This window comes from Chinchilla lanigera, unplaced genomic scaffold (genome assembly GCF_000276665.1).
Source record: "Chinchilla lanigera isolate Chin_1 unplaced genomic scaffold, ChiLan1.0 scaffold00052, whole genome shotgun sequence".
Taxonomy (NCBI): domain Eukaryota; kingdom Metazoa; phylum Chordata; class Mammalia; order Rodentia; family Chinchillidae; genus Chinchilla; species Chinchilla lanigera.
Window position 1 is genome coordinate 9,507,875 of NW_004955453.1, and position 14,643 is coordinate 9,522,517.

The window sequence follows — 14,643 nt, forward strand, 5'->3', positions numbered from 1 at the left end:
TTCTCTGCAGAAACCTCAAAGGCCAAGGGGGCATGGAGCAATGTATTTTGAGCTCTGAAAGAGAATATCTGAAAGCTAGATCTGGAAAAGCTACCCTTTAAAGTTGAAGAAATAAAGGCCTGCCAAGATAAGCATGAACTAAGGAAATTCATGAACACTAAGCCATGATTGCAAAAGATACTTAAAGGGATCCCATACAGAGAAGAATAGATAGGCAATTGAGAGTTAGAAAAGAATCAAAAATTAGAGAAACAACTGAAAGACAGGAAGATACATTTCTGTATTAACTCTGGATATAAATGGTTTTAATTAAAAAGCACAGACTGAGAAATTGGATTAAAAAACAATACCCAACTCTTTGCTGCTTCCAAGAAACACACTTCAGTAGCAAAGACATATATAAATTGAAAGTGAAAGGATGGAAAATAATATGCCATGCAAACAAAACTGAAAAGCAAGCAAGAGTATCTATACTCTGATAAGGCAGATTTCAAGTTAAAATTAGATGAGACAAAGAAAGCCACTATAGGTGAATAAATAGAAGAATTCACCAACATGCTTTAACAATTGTAAATACATGTGCATTGAACATTGTTACACTTAATTTCATAAAACAAACACCATTCAAAGGGGCACATAGATCTTTATATAATAATAATGGGTGACTTCAATAGATAGCTCATCACTAATACATAGGTCATCCACATACCAAATCAATAAAGAAACATCAGAGTTAAACTATACTACAGAACAAGTGAACTTACAAGATGTCTATAAAACATTCCATCCAACAACTACAGTATACACATTCTTTTCAGAGCTCATGAAATGTTCTCCTAAATAAATCATATTTTGGGCCTTAAATCAAACCTTAATAAATGTAAAAAAGTGAAGTAATTTCTTGCTTCTCATTAGATCATAACAGAATGAAACTAGACATCAACAGCAAAATAAATCACATAAACTACACAAACCTGTGGAGACTGTGCATGATAAGTGAGTCACTGAAGAAATCAGGGAGAAAAAATTAAAACTCTTAGAATAAAATGAAAATGGAAATACAACATACCAGAATCTTGAATACAGCAAGACAGCTCTAAGAGGGAAGCTTCTAGCTATGAGTGTCTACATCAAAAAATCTGCAAGATCTTAAAGAATAACTTAATCATGCATCTCAAGGCCTTAGAAAAATGATAACAAACCAAAACCAAACCTAACAGAAAGAAATAAGATCAGAGCTTAAGTTAATGAAATAGAAACTAAACAAAGAATACACATGGTCAATGAAATAAAGAGTTGGTTCTTTGAAAAGACAAATAAAATTGATGCTGTTAGCCAAAATAACCAAAAGGAAGAGAGAAAAGACCCACATCAATACAATTAGAGATCAAAAGGGGGATATTACCAAAAAAACCATTGAAATCCACAGTATTATTAATCACTGCTTTGAAAACCTATATTTTAAAACATTGGAAAATCTTGGAAAAAATAGGTAAATTTCTAGACTCATGTGGCCTATCAAAATGGAACCAAGAAGATATTTTAAAAAAATTAAACAGATAAATAAAAAGCAATAAAATTGAAGCAATAATAAAAGCACCTCCCAACAAAGAAAAGCCCAAGACCAGACAAATTTATGGCAGAATTTTACCCAATATTTAGAGAAAAATTAACATCAATGTTCCTCAAACTGTTCCATAATATAGAAAGGGAAAGAATGTTCCAGATTCATTCTATGAGGAAAGGAATGACTATTGGGAATGATGTATGCATTCTCAGGAGGAAAGAAAGAAACCAAACTATTCTTGTTTACAGAGTGTATGAACCTAAGCTTAGACCCTAAATGACCCTAAAAACTCCATCAAAAGAATTTTAAAGGTAGTAAATTAATTCAGCAAAGTAACAGGATATAAAATCAACATTAAAAATCAATAGCTTTTTCTACCAATAATACCAGTAATGGACTAACTAAGAAAGAAGTCAGGAAAACAATTCCATTCACAACAGCTTAAAAAATAAAATACATTAGGGCCAATCTAATTCCTTGCTTGTGAGTGACCTCCACAATAATAATTTCAGAATATTGCAGAAGAAAATTCAAGACATCAGAAGATAGAAAGTTCTCCTGGAATGGCAAACAGAAACATTGAAATGATACCCAGGATTTGAAGGCATATTTATTCACACTGACAGGCACAGACCGAGATCATTCCCAAAATATCAGGCCTTGATCTCTGGTGGTCTAGGGCTTATACGAGATAAGTAAGCAGGAAGTACAGAGGCAGAATGGCTTGTCAATTGGAGATTGGTTCTTACAATATGTATCATAGTAACCAGCTATGCATCACAGTGATCAGCATTTCTAAGAAACAAAAGTAACAGGAACTGTGACTCAAACTATTGGTCATTGTCCTCAGGCTTCAGCTGTTTGTGGACTTGTCAGTGTCCAGAGTGACCAGAGCAGGACACTGAGTATGTTGTCTATTCAGGGTGAGCTTCAAAGGAGCTGTCTGGTCCAGGCAAATTCTCTAGAAATTCAGCAGGACCCTGGAATAGTAGATCTAAGACTGGATTTCTGAAATTTTAAGAGCTGTTTATATGCACCTGGGTTATATGTGTGTGCAGGGATGTCTACTGGTATAGCTGGTCTTTCAGCTAAATTTTTATGGAGTTGGTTACTACCTACTTTTTAACTTTATAGCTTTGTGGTCTGTATGCTTGCTGTATGTAGTTTTTGTTTCAACTAGTTTTTGAGTTATCTCTGCTACAAATGCAGCCACATTGTCCCTGCCAATGGTCAAGGGTAGGCCATATTTACAGATGATTTTCCACAACAGGACACTACAAACCTTTATTTCCCTCTCGGCTAGGGTAGGGAATGTGTTGGGCCAGCCCAAGTAGGTGCAGATGAGCTCTAAGTCTATCTGGATATCCAGATGGTGGTCAGGACCAAGGACAGACACTGAAGCCTGAGCTGGCTTTAGGGATACAGGTGCCAGCACTGTAGTTTGAGCTTGCAGAACATATGGTGGGGGAAAGTCTGGCTCTGATCTTCTGGAAGTACTGACAGCATGTTTCCAAACAGCAGCAGGAAGAAGTTTGCTGTGTAGGTCATCACTGCAGGAGAGTTTTGGTCAAAATAGTTTTGGTCAAGGTGATCACAGCATATCTAGCCTGTTGGGCTGTGTTCCTAACAGAGCTACTTCCATTCATAAACAGGGCATACTCAGCATCTGTCAGGGGGTCCATTTTTTAAGAACAGTTCATCCCAGTACAGCATATGGCACCTGGACAGTTAGGTCTCAGTCTAAGGTAAGCTTCTCAGTTTTTTTTATCAGAAGGATGGCAGCTGTTAGAGTATGGAGACAAAGGGAGGAGGCAGCCCTTATCAACTGGATCCACGTATTTGCACAGGTAGGCCACTGGGTGCTCCCAGGGGCTGACACTCTGAGTAAGCATTATTGTTTTTGTGGACTCAAGGGCCCAGATTTTATAAAAGCCAGCAGCTCCAAGAAATTTGTAGAGTTTCTTTCTTGTAACCAGTTTCTGCCAGATATTTCCACAGAGCTTTTGTGTCTTTCCAGCAGGAAGTTTAGTGTCATTAATCAGAAGTGTAATGATATTTTGTGCTGGAAAACCAGTGAAAGCAGCTGTGAAGGCTTCTCCAAAGAGAACAAACAAATTTTTGAACCTCTAGAAGATAGAGTACAGGTCAATTAACTTTCGAGTTCAGAACTAGAGTCTTATTGAAGAGGGCCTTGCTGACAGCAGCCAATCAAAGGCAGAAGAAGGCATTCTTTAGGTCCAGGCAGAGTACCAGCAGTCTGTGGGTGGCAGAAGACTGAGGTAATATATATATGGAAGGCAATCATGGTGGCATTGGCAGCTTAGAGATTTTAAACTGGCATTATAGGCAGGAGAGGTCTATTTTAGCAGTTTGACAGTCTATAAAGATTTTGTGGTTATGAGCCTCATTGTTTTCTTTCTCAGGGGACCATAATAGAGCTAGAAGGGACAGAGAAACAGGCTGTCCTGGAGATAAGGTGCTGGCAGCTTGGCCAAATATGTTGTTAGGGCCTTCCTGAAAATAGTGGGAGAGTTTTTAAACCCCTGTGGCAATAGTCCAAGTGAATTGGCCCTTTTTATCATGTCTTTGGATCATCTCATTTGAAGGCAAAAAGGGGCTGCTAACAGGGGCAATTCATAAATAGAAGAAGGCATCTTTTAAATCCAGGCAAGTGAATGAGGTAGCATCTGGAGAGAGCAGTCCAAGAGGGGTATCTAGGTTGGGAACTGCAGAGTCCAAGGTGATTAATAGTCTATCAGGATCTCAAACTGCTTTAGGTGGCTGTGGTGTGCCTGGAGCACGGTGGTCAGGCCTGCAGGTGAGTTTTTTGGGCCATATCTCTGAGAGAAGAGTTTTCAGAATTTTAGGATTATGGTTATCTGTCTCCAGCTGATGCAGGCATCATCTTCCTCTTGGGGAAAGTGCAGGGTTAAACAAGAGGGAGACTGATGGGCTTGGTGAAAGGAATTGATGTTTGGTGAGATGTCCTCCCAGGCTGCAAGTTCATGCCTGGCAGAAGGGGCAAGAGCCAAGAGTCCCAGCTGCACCAGTGATGGTAACTTTTGACAGGAAGAACTCTTGAAGGGAGAGATTTCTCTTCCATTGTCTACCAGGAAACCACAGGTTTGCTCTCAAATTTTGCAATGACTGTGGGCTCTTGGGGGTCCAGTTTGGTAGAACTCAGTCTATCCTCCAGGCCTGACAGAGCAAGGAAATGTTCAAGTTGAGATGGGTCTGGATTGTTAGGTTTCTTTGTGTCTCACAGACAGAGGGGGCATTTATTTTTTAGTGCCCATAGTCCTGATATTAGGCTTCTGGGTAAAAGTAGTAACTTTTGACATGTTGGTGGGCTTTTTGTTTCCCCTTTTTGATGCCTTTGAGATGCTAGGTTTCTAAGTGGGGCAACCTTTGGGAACGGCCATGGCAACTCATTTGTCAGGGCTGAAAGTCCAATTTTTTCTCAGCAAAAATGTGGAATTACTGATAGTCAACTAGGGTGGGCATTAGATGATGGCATCTGACCAGGAGAGGCAGAGCTCTGAAGCAGAAGGTTCAGGGGGCGGGGCTCTGTGGCCAAATGCAAGCAATAGCTCCCTGGAACCAGTTCAGTTGGAGGTAGAAAAGCCACAAGTGGGGAGTGAAGCTATAGGTGTTGGCAGCAACTGCAGTGACCAACAAAAGAGCCAAGGCAGAATTCTCAGGAAGAAAGGGCCTCTTCTTCCCTTTTTATTCCTTTGAGATGCAGGGAGCTGTTTGGCTTCATTTTTAACTCCAGTCAGTGTGGGTTTTGACTAATTAACTCTCCTCTCTGACTTCCTACATGTATGTTGTGTATCCTTGAATGATGATGCAACAGACAAAGGGTGAATACCCCTCAGAGACAGAGACCATTCAGATGCCCTCCTAGCCATGACCCTCATAGGGACTGCAGCACAACTTAGCTAAAGAGGGTGCAAGGCCTCTGTTATGCCATATGTTGATTACCACGGAACCACAGGTGAGGTCCCAATCAGCCTCTCAACAAGTGTCTCCCAGTCTTGGTGCACAGACAGAGCAGCCTATTGCTCATGTTCTCTGTTCCACTCACATGTTCATTTAACAGGTACTCAGAGGTTAAATATTCCAACTCCCTTCAATTGAGGTGATCTTGACTAGCAAGAGTTGATCAGACTCCCTTTCTGCTGTAGCTGAGCAGAACTGACAGACAGACTAACTTGAGTGCTCCTGAGGGTCTTATTAGAATCAGACAGGCAGACAGGCAGATGGACAGACTGTGTCTTCCTCCCTTTGGGGTCCAATGTGAGCCACTTGAGCAGGGAGCCAGGAATCCTCCTCCAGACCTCTAAGGGGACTCAAGAAATCTCAAGGGTGCACTATCCCATTGGGACCTGGAGAGGTCCTTGCTCCATCCATGAGGACCACAGCTGGTAACCAAAGAGTCAACATGGCCAGTCTTCCCAGCTGGTGCACCAGATGCAACAGTAAACAGAAACACCAAATGACATCCAGGATTTGGAGGCAGATTTGTTTATGTCAACAGGCACTGATTAGGACCATTCCCACAATATCAAGCCTGATCTCTGGTGGTGTAGGGGTTATATGGGACAATCAAGCAGAAAGTACAGAGGCAGAATGGCTTGTCAATTGGAGATTGGTTCTTACAATATAGTAACATAGTGACCAGCTATGCATCACAGTGACCAGCCATTTCTAAGAAACAGAAGTAACAGGAACTGGAACTGGAACTATTACCCGGGCAACAAACAAGCTGAAGTATACTGGCTGAAGTACACAGGACATCTTCTACTACACTCCCAAGTTCATGTATTGGCAGGACTGATAGTGTTAGAATGGTCATATTACTGAAAGTAATTTATAGATTCAATGTAATCTCCATCAAAACACCAATGACACTCTTCACATAACTAGAAAGATACATATGGAAACACAAAATATCCAGAATAACCAAAGAAATCCTCAGCAAAAAGAGCAAGGCTGGAGGCATCAAAAAACTATATCTCCAAATCCATAGTAACAAAGCACCTTGGTAATGACACAAAAATAGAGATGACACAATGAAACAGAATACAGGATAAGAAACAAACTCACACAATTACAATTATTTGATTCTGGACAAAGGAACCAAAACTATAATTGGAGAGAAGACAGCCTCTTTAACAAATGGTGGTAGAAAAACTGGATGACCACTTATAGAGGATTGAAAGTAGGTCCCTTTATCTCACCCTATACAAAAATCAATTCAAAATCAATCAAAAACCTAGGTATAAGATCTGAAACTTTGAAATTGCTAAAAGAAAACATAGGGGAAACACTTGAAGCTATAGGCAGTCAAAGGCTTTCTGAATCGGACTCCACAAGCACAGAAAATGAACGCAAGAATCAACAAATGAGACTCCATCAAATTTAAGTTTCTTCACAGCAGCAAAATAACCAACAGAGCGATGAGACAGCCTACAGAATGAGATGAAGTCATTGCCAGGTATTCTTCTGACAGAGAATTAATACCTAGAAATGCACAGAGAACTAAAAAAAAAAACCTTAGTGGAAAAAAAATGGCCAAGTCAATAAATGGGTAAATAAATTCAATGAATACTTTTCAAAAGAAGAAGTACAAATCACCAATATGTAAATGAAAACGTGCTTAACCTCTTTAGCCATTAGGGAAATGCAAAGCAAAACTACATTAAGATATAGTCTTACCCAACTCAGAAAGGTTATCGAGAATACAAGAAAAGCAATAAATGCTTGTTAGGAGAAAGGAAACCTTTTTTAGACTGCTGATGGGAAATGTAAATTGGTACAACTATCATGGAAATAAATAGTGAAAGTCTTCAAAAAATAAAAGTGATTATCATATGATCCACTTATACTGCCCCTTGCTATACACCCAAAGGACTTAAAGCTAGGAACGCCTGCATATCCATGCTTAGTGTGGAACAATTCACAATTCACAAGAAGCAAGGTATGGAACCAACTGAGGTGCCCATCAACAGATGATTGAATAAAATATTGTGATATATATATATATATATATATATATATATATAGTGGAGTATTATTCAGCCATAAAAAGGAATGAAACTTTGTCATTTGCAGAAAAAAATGGATGGGTTTGAAGATCATTCCCTTGAGCCAAATAAACCAGACTCAGAAAGACAAATATCACATGTTCTCCCTAATATGTGTATCTAAAAAAAGTGACAAGAAAGTAGAAGGGTGAATATTATGAGAACAGAGGAAGAGAATAAGGGACAGAGGTCGGGAGGTGTAAGCATGAGTATTGGGGAATGCCTATGATCAAAATACATTATGTACATTGAGACCCCAAAAAAATATGAAACTATGGGAGAAGGTGTGTCAAGGGGAGGTGATGGGGGAATGATGACGTTATGTGCATATACCCATCTGCCAAAATGAAATCCATCACTCTGCATAACCAATATACACTAATAAACATGTGAAGAATAAAGAATTCATTTCCCAAGGAATTCCTCTGTTATAAACCAATGTTTTAATGCATACTGGGAGTTAAAAGGGTATGGCACAGGGACCCCTCGCCTCCGTAAAGCAGCACTCACCTTTCACAGGTGTACAGTGATTCAGGTGGAGGCCAGGCTTGTTTGTTTTCTTTTGAGTCAGGGTGAGGCAGCGCTGAAGTGTGAAAGATGGAGGGCTCCTCCCAAAGACACCCACTTGCCGAACTGTTTACATTATAAAGAGTTTGGCAGGGAACTTCATGATCTCACCAGTGCAATGAAGTAGGCTACAACCCTGAAAAATAGTACCATTAGAACTGCACATTAAGATCTAAAAGGTGCCACAACCCATTCATTAACATCCTGTTCCCTCCTACTCACAGTCCTCTAATGCTGGTGATTTGTAACCTTGATATTTTCCTGGTGAAACTGTGAGAAAAGCAGAAGAAAATTAGCATCCCCTGGGAATAACTCCTAAAAGCTGGGTCTGGTTGCTTTCTGTGGAGTTTCTGCTGAGCCCTCTGGTTTTAAATCCCACTCATCGTAAAATTTGAAATAACTCCCTACAAATCAACAACCCAAGAGTTCATTCCACTGTCTCCAAACAAAATAATTCTAAATCTACTCATACAAGCTGGAAATCTGGAAGCTTCCACTGTGTGGTATTTAGAAGCTTATATAACTCAGGATCCAAATTGTTTAACAAGTGTTCCATTTACGTCTGTTTACTGTCAAATATTATTCAAATGATTGATGTTTGTTCTATTAAAAAATCTTAATTTTGATTGGGATTTGAATCTGGATTGCATTACTAGATTTTCCTCCATACTTTCCAGAGAGGATGCTTTTACCAATACTTTTCTCTTGAATTTCAAGAAATTCATAATGTGTTATTTTGACTTTTTAAAAAAAATAAATATAAGACAAATATAGTTCAGTCTTGCCAATTTTCCAGTTTTCATTTATTAATTTATTTAATCAGGGAGATTTGTTGAGCACCACTATGTACCAGCAACCATGACAGATACCAAAAATGAAAGAATGAGTATATCAAGCATGGTACCCTACCCTCAGCAAAATCCAGCAGAAAGAGACTAAATGGACATTGCTAATGACCTATCTAGCATGCACTCCTCACTGAGACTTTCCAAACAGAACTCAGGCTCAAGGGCAAATCTATCCTTAGTGTTACTGATTGGGCAGGTGAAAAGTTTTACCAGTGAGTCATGATACTCATGAAATATACAAGGGGCTTCTACCTTACCCCTAAGATGTTTTATCTTTCTCTGGATGATGTTGTTGATGGGCTATGGCTCTAGCACCTGTGCAAGCCTGAGGGTGCATGGAGCTATCTCCTGCAGAGACACAAGAGCTAGCTCCAAGAGGCAGAGAGAAATGGAAAAACTGTCCAATGTCTGGGCTTCTAGACAGTCTGGAAGCCAATGAAATTTCTTTGTCATCTAAGAAAACTTCACTTGGACTTTCTTGCACCTGCAAACAAAATTACCCAATATACCTAGATCAATAGTTGTTCCCACCAAGAAACCCAGAGTTTGCATGAATTTTTTTCTCAGAAATGACAGTAACATGTGAGGCCACAAACATTTGATGACATTTGGGTTAGCTGTGCTTCGGCTTTGCAGTTAACACAGGTGATATTATTCAACCTTTTTTCATCTCTCACTTTATCCTTGTGGTTTTGGGTCCCTTTTCTCACTTTCACTTAATTTAGCTTAAATTACAATATGAGAAATATAAGTTAGGCATAAGAAAGTTTCTCAAAGGATGAGTGTTTCTGTAGTTCTACTTTTCAGTCATTAAAAACTTTTTCTTAGTAGAATATCTTTTAAATTAAAAGTAGGTTGCATTCATCTGGTATGACTTTAAAGTAGTTGAGCTGAAGCAAGGGGATAGACAATGGGCAAAAAGCAGACAAGCTCCCAAGGGAGGCTCCAGCTCTGGCAGCTGCTGAACCATGGCTCTTTGTACGGCAGATATAACAAAAAGTGTTAGCTGGACTCTATTCATTGCTGTCCCCCAAAAAGGCAAATACTGGAAAAAAACAGAGCATGTTTGATAGCCCAGGTGAGGACTGACAGCCATCACTTATATGACCTATTCTAACTCTGAGGTTCTTCTGGCCTTGACCTGGATCTGGCTTTGGATTTCCACTCATATGAATATCACAAATATGGAGGATGCCATTTATTCTATGCATAAAACACCCTGGATTCAAAAGGAGGGAGTGGCAATAGCCAAGCAACAAAGGGAATATTCTGGAACTGGCTTTATAAAAACTGTGTTCTCTTCTCAACCCACAAAACAGGAGGGGTAATTGAAAGAATCCCATCTTACCCACCCTCTCTAACCTTGTTACAGAAAAAAATATTCAATATTTCTCACCACAAAAATACTACCTTATACTTGCATTACCTTTGCCTGAATTATTGCATTTCATTTCCTACTTTTCTATGAACTAGGCCTCTTTATACCAACATGAAAAGTGAATGTATAAAATGCACAAAAACACACTATCACAAATGCGAGTCAACAGAGGGCACCTGCATGACACCACATCCATCTTCTCCAGACGTTCCTAAACACATCAACAGAGGTCACATGGAAGCATCTTTTCCTGACTTCTTCATCTCCAACAGGATCCAGAAGGAGCCCAAGATACCCCTCACCCCTAACCCAACATTCAAAGGCTCACCATCATTGCCTTGAATCCCTCAGGACAAGTCTCATGACGTCCCATATCGTCTTTTTAGGGTGTCAGGCATCAGATCACCTGGAATCTTCTTTATTCTCATTCCCATAATGCTCCACACAGCTCCTGGCCAGCCTCATCTTCCACTCCTCCCCAGTTCCTACAGAGGATTTTTTGCTGTACAGTTCCTCTACAATTCATGGTCCATTCTTTACGAAACTCCCTAATGCTCACTGTCTCTAAACATGCTCACTGTCTCTAAAGGTTCCCTTCTTGTTCTGAATGTAACCTGGCTCTCTCCTAAGGACACTGTTTCCTTTCTGCCTCTCAGCCAATGGTCTCAGCCAACGTTCTTTTATTTTTCCTCCTACAACCCCTGTATCACTTGGATGTCTCATGGACATCTCAAAGGTAACATTTCTGAATGGATTCCTGATACCCCCATCCAAACTCCTTTATCACAGATGTTCCCATTTTGTTGATGGCAGCTCCATTCTTTCAATTGTTCAGGTCAAATCTTGGAGTCACCCTTGATTTCTTTTTCTGTCACATGCTACATTCAACTTATAAGGAAATCCTAATGGCTCTCCTTTTATTTTTTTATTTTAATTTTTATATTATTATTGTCATTATTATTTTGGGTTTTTTGAGACAAGATCTCCTTATGAAGTTCAGGCTAGCCTTGAACTCAAGGCGATCCTCCTGCCACAGCCTCCAGAGTGTTTGGACTACAGATTGCACCACTACATCTGCTTCTACTTTTAAAATCTATCCAGAATCCAACTTCTTCTTGCCCCCCTCACCTTACCCAGTGACCCACTACCACCTCCTGCAGGGATTCCCACAATAGCATCCATAAAAGTCTCTCTGCTTCTATCTCTCACGCAGCAGCAAGAGTAAGTCTTTGATTATATTCTCACTCTGTGGGAAAATTTCCAAAGGCTTCCTGTTTGATACAGGCTATTAAAAGCCAAAGTTCTTACAATGGCCTGCCAGGTCCTGTGTGATCTGCTGCTTTGGCCCACAGATCCTTTCTCCTGCTCTCTTGTTACTGTGTTCTAGCTGCTGCATTCCCCAGTGCTCCCCAAAGGATAAGACCTGCACTATTTACTATGCTTCAGGCTCAGTTTACTATGCTTCAGAGAGCCAGGTTACATTTAGAGTGTTCCAAACATCCTCTGCTTGGAACACTCTTTATCCTGATGTCCCCACTGCTCTCTCCCATATCCTTCACTCTTGCTTTATGCTTTTGCCTAGCTTTTATTCCCTCTAACATCTGTATGTATTTCTTACATATTATGACTTTGTCCTGTACCCCCTGTGAAAATATAATGGCAGGAGTTTGGCCCAGCTTTGTTTTGCTCACCAGACTGTCCCGAGTGTCTATCTTGAGCAGAATAACTGCCCTCTGATCATTTCCCACAACCCTGCCTAGCCACCGAGTCCCCCATCTCAGTTGATTGCAACTCCACCCTTCTAGGGGCCCAAAATATTAGAGGCATCCTAAAATTTTTATGTGTTACACCCACATCCAACCAGCCAGGAAGGACTGCAGTCTCCACCTTCAAAATAATTGCTCAATTGTATGTTGAAGGAAGGACTGATTGATCCCTGGGAAGGCAGCCAATAGTATGACCCAACCTCACTACCTCTAATCTTTTTACATATCTCACACACTGACAGCTCCTTAATTACATGTGTCTAAATTGGTACTCTTGCTAAATATTGATATTGAACTTACATGTGCCTGGATTGACTTCTATTTTGTATAGAGTTCATTAACTTCCTAAGTACTGCGACCATGTTAAAGGTAGTTTATAAATCTATAGGTGCAAGTTCTTCTATCATTGAGGGCTCAGTCTTAGTACATGGCAATGCAGAGAGTCATTTTACCATCAGGAAAGTCAGAACTCAGAGTGCTAGAGATCCTATTTAAAAGTCAAACCAAATCAACAACATCTTTATTGCATGACTGTACTAAGAACTCTACTCGGCGTTAGAGATTAACAAAATACAGACGTCATCTATACACAGAGATTTCATAATGTGTGTGATAAATGGAATATAAGTATCAATACAGGGAGGAGTCGTTCATGCTGTAAGTCAGAGGAAGTTAAGCCAGAGATTACCAGGAACGTAATATGGGGGAAAGACGTTCCCAGCAGGAAAAATTGAACAAAACTTCTTTGTTTGTTGTTAAGCTTCTGTTCTTTATAAGTGATACTGCTGCTGGCTGTAAGAGGGTAGAGTAGAAGGAAATATTAAAATCATGAACTAGAGTGTATGCATTGTATAAGGATTTGGATTAAGCCTTTTCCAAAATCTGCTGTGAAATCTTGCTATATGATGACTCAAATGATCAAAAAAGGACTATATTAACTTAGTCAAGTTTTGACTCAGAATGTTTTTGGCAAGATTTGCGTGAATAATACTATTTCATGTGTCTGATGCCAAAACTGAAATATTAATAGACCATGTTAAGATTTAAATCTAGGCATAAACACGTCTCTAAGATGCATGCTAATTAGGAGAAAAAATAATCTGAAGCCATTTCTTCGCATGAAGCATTAGAATTGGGAACAGCTACAATCTGTCCTTGAATTTTCCTTGAAAGTAAAACTGCTAAACAGCAAAGAACAAAAATGCCTGTTCCTATGCAACAGGCCAAGGATAATTCTGTTTTAACTCTGTTTTAGGAAATTTTGACCACTTGTTATGGCAACATTTTATTCTAGAATCTGTAAATTAGTCTAGACACTGCTTTTAAAACAGGGATGGGTAAATATATTCACATCTAAAAACTAAAACTACACAAATCGCACCTTTTCTCAGGAATAGCGTACTCCTTTTGATATTTTGTAAGCCATTTTTAAGAAATAGAACCAGATGAGAATACTAAGTCTAGCAGGAATTAGGTAATTATCACTAAACCAGGAGTGGTCAGGCACACCTATAATCCCAGCACTTGGGAGGCTGAGGCAGGAGGATAGTTGCAAGTTTGAGACCAGCCTGGGCTACCAAGTTAGCTCAAGGCCAGCCTGAACTGCATAGTGAGACCCTGTTTCAAAAAAAGACAAAAAAGATTATCTCTAAAAGCCTGTTTCCCTACTGGTAAAATGGAAATAGTTAAGATTTACCTTATCTCACAAACTATTTGTGAGGCCCAATGAGACAACATACCTAAAAGTTCATCATAAAAACTAAAATATATACAATCAGAAACTTGCCTATTGATATTCTTAGCAGCATGATTCATAATAGCTAAAAAAAGAGAAACAGTTCAAATGTCCATTAATTGATAAATGGACAAACAAAATGTAATACAGCTATATAGTAGAGTATTATTTGACAAAAAACAGGAATGAAGACTGATACACATTATTACACAGATGAAACCTGAAAACATTATGTATGAAGCTAGGCTCCAAAACCACATTTATATACAGAGATTCCTCATTTACCCACCGAGTTCCATTCCTGCAACTAGATCATTAGATGAACTGGTCGCTAAATGAGGCATTGTATATGTTATGTACAAGATTCAGAAGAAAGAGATGGTGAACTCTAACTTCAGCCTGATGACTTTGCTTTTATTTGCGTAACTCTTACATACAGTACTGCAATGTATAACAAAACCTAAATCACAGGACTGTACTGTACAATACAATCAGTAAAAATTATAGTACTCTGTCCAAAAGGTATACTGTACAAAAAGGCATTGAATCTCTATCAACAAAATATATGGACTGTACAAAAAAAAAATTTAAAAGATAGGTTGTAAGTCTGATCAGCAGGTTTTAAGTCCACACAGCATGCCTCAGTTCTAAGGCTGAACAGTCGTTAAATAGGTAAGTGGTTAAACGAGGAAT